General features: G+C 38.3%; 1 long non-coding RNA gene across 1 annotated transcript; it reads right to left on the bottom strand.

Moving 5' to 3' along the window:
• Positions 1-1,536: 1,536 nt before the first annotated feature.
• LOC122005498 lies at positions 1,537-2,152 on the bottom strand. The gene is made up of 3 exons (XR_006118407.1): positions 2,129-2,152; positions 1,687-2,040; positions 1,537-1,606 (listed from the first exon to the last, which is right to left on the bottom strand). It is a non-coding gene; the product is annotated as an uncharacterized LOC122005498 (long non-coding RNA).
• Between the last annotated feature and the right edge of the window lie 1,070 nt (positions 2,153-3,222).

Genomic DNA, 3,222 nt, shown 5'->3' with positions numbered 1-3,222 from the left:
CAACAATATTAAAACAAACTGGGTTTTTAGAATAATGTAAAGGGAACAACAACACCGGAACAATGCAGAGGGATTTTGAATGTCAACCTGGAGTGTCGGAGTGTCAGTGCTTGAATTTGTGTTAAAAGGGTTATCTCTCACAGGCAACTCAATTTTGCCCATAGAATCACACGAATTTTGAAGAAGTATCAATAAAGAACTTACCATAAATCTATGTGGTTAGTGACAAATTTGTTAATCATCAGCACATTGCTAACATGATATGAGGAATTAATATTTATACAGTGCAGAAACCATGTCAAAGACCCCATCCTAGAATTTCATACAATATTAGCAACAAGAATAACATTTCTGAAGCTAACATCAATGTGTATACAATAAGTAGATGACCACTTTTTGTGTGATTGTTGCTTAATTTTAGCCAAACAAGGGACTATAACTCATACTCATAAATCTACACGGCTCAAGCATAACTAAGCAGATCCAACACTAAGTTTTATAAAACAAAGTAGCTTCAAAATGGGTGCCAACGTAGAATATATTTGTTGGTTTCTTCAGCAAGCTCCATTCGACTAATAGTGACTTAAATGAAACATTTCGATCATCCATGCACCAGCATACCTAAGTCATTGTTGTTCATGCCTTTCTTCCAACAGAATACTCTCGATTAGTTGTGAGAACCAAACCATCAAAAATCAGCAGGTAACTCTTTCTTCCAAATATGTTACAATATAGTTAATTATTATGGTTCATATATGGCTAGAATGAGCTAACAGCAAAGCAGAAATACATATTTTTTTCCTTTTTCAAATTACTCAAACACTTTTATGTATATCTTAGACACTGAGTGGATTCTTTATATACTTGGACCCTTCAATCAGGTAAAAATGTAATTTGCAAGAGAAACTAAGTATGACGATTATAAGTAAGGTGACTCATTGGTCAGATGCATAAGGGGTAAGAAACACAAAAGTTTATCTCCTTGCACCTTTCTCATAATTACAACTATTATTAATTTATGATCAACAAAAAGGATTTTGAGCCAGAAACATAGAAAATACATAAGCATAATGAATCACACCATCCTTATAATTATAATATCAAAATAGAAAAAAAAAACACCTTTCCTCTTTCTCAAAAATGCACATGATTGAAGAAATTATGAAGAATCAAGAAACATAGAAATAGTTGAAGTTTACACAGGGTGATGCGCATATACAAAAATGGAACATAAACCAAAAACACAAGGAGAAAGTGGGAAAAAGGGAGAATACATAAACCAAAAACACAAGGAAAATAAATAAAAAGCACATACCACGTATTGGAACAACTAGATCCAAATACATCAAAGTTATATCTTCTTTCTTTAGTCCGATTTTGTATGAGGTCAAGACAGTCCTTTGACATGTCAAGACCCAAGACAATTAAGCTCTGTAAAGTAAGAAACAATCATCTCACGGCTAGACTCTAGAGAGAAAATTTTACTTGACAAAGAATAGGTAAAACATAAATAATCTGTTGTTAACACCTTATCATCCATAACTTGAATAATATGCATGCACTGCTTTTGTTCTACTTCAGTCAATGGCCTACATTTTACTGCCACCTACACAAAGAAACTAGAATGTGGCATTATAGTAACTCTTTTGAAAAATTATCAAATTTTTACTAAATTGAAAGGGATACCAATAAACTTGTAGTCCTTTTTGATGATGGAGCTCTAATGCTTGGCATTGCTGATCAAGTTTCACCAGGAGTAACCTCTACTAAAATAATTATGATACACATTTGAAATCTCAAATGTTTATTTTTTGACAATTTACAAACTTGTTCACCTTCTCCGATACTATCTGCTAGTCTTGTCATTAAACAAAGCTTCGATACTTGTCCAATTGTAGCCAAAGCCAACCAAGGATTGTTGCATGTCAGTATAGAAATTGTTCTATCAAACTCAAACAAGATCTAAAAGAAGAAACCAGTATTGCAAACTAACTTATCAGTCCTGTGCAGAGAAATATTCTCCCATAGTAAATCATCCTCCTACAAGAAATCAAGATCCAATTGCTCAAAATCTCAATTTTGCAACGACATCAGCATACCAACAACCAAAAAGATGGGAATTTGGGACCTGAGGCCTGAGGTATCCAAGTTACGATATGTCGATCCTTCTTCGAGGGGGCAGCCGATGAAGGGGGTTCTTGTCAAGGAGGTCAGCCATAAGGTTCCACGCGTAGGGTGAGTGTTGGTCGCTAAGGTAGAGGGATCTTGCCTAATGGAAGAAGCGACGACAACACCTGGCTGGGAGTAAGAGAACTTGAGCACGACCTCCACATCCTGCGAGGAGACACGGACGCCAGTGTTATCAAGGGCACGATCGACTGAGGAAGGGGTGGAGGAGGTGAGGATCTCGAAGAGAAAACAAACAGAGGCTTGATGAGGAGGAGGAGAAGTAGCGGAGGCGAGCGAAGCAGAGGAGGGAGAGGGAGGTGGGTGGTGGATTGACGAGGAGCAGAGGAGGGAGAGGGAAGAGGGTGATGAGAATTAGGGATTGAGGGTTTGTCGGGCGAGTGGAAGAGTGAAGTGTATACGGTGGACGGCGCGCTAGGTTTAGGTTTGGAGATAAGAGTGAAGTGTTGCAAATTTTGACTAAGTATTGGTGGAAAAATTTAATTATTTTATTTTGGTTCATTAACACCGAGTTTTAAAAACCGCTGTAAAAAACGGTGTCTATTAACGAAAAAAAGGCGCTCATAGACATCGCCTAAAAAACCGATGTCTATGAACGAAAATCTGCGCTCATAGACACCGGTTTTTGGAAAAAATGGTGTAAAATACTCAAAGACATCGATTTTTGCTTAAAACCGATGTTGTTCCACCGATGTCTATGAGGGTTTTTCTTGTAGTGATTTCTATTGACATGAGTCACTTTTGGGGTGAAAACGATGCTCATAGACGATCTAGAAATTAAAAGAAGGCAAAAGACCTTGGCTGTGTGATCCCACACGACCATGCCAAAGAAATAGAGGAGAATATGGCCACGGCCGTGTGAAGTCACACGGTCGTGTGGCTTGAACAGAGGAGGAGCAAGACACGGCCGTGTGATCCCACACGACCGTGCTACCAATCCAGAGAACAAGCAAGATACGACCGTGTGATCCCACACGGTCGTGCCACTCGCCTAGAGAACAAGCAAGACACAACCATGTGATCTCACATGGCCTT

The sequence above is a fragment of the Zingiber officinale genome, chromosome 1A, assembly GCF_018446385.1.
Source record: "Zingiber officinale cultivar Zhangliang chromosome 1A, Zo_v1.1, whole genome shotgun sequence".
Taxonomy (NCBI): domain Eukaryota; kingdom Viridiplantae; phylum Streptophyta; class Magnoliopsida; order Zingiberales; family Zingiberaceae; genus Zingiber; species Zingiber officinale.
This window is presented reverse-complemented; position numbering and strand designations above follow the sequence as displayed.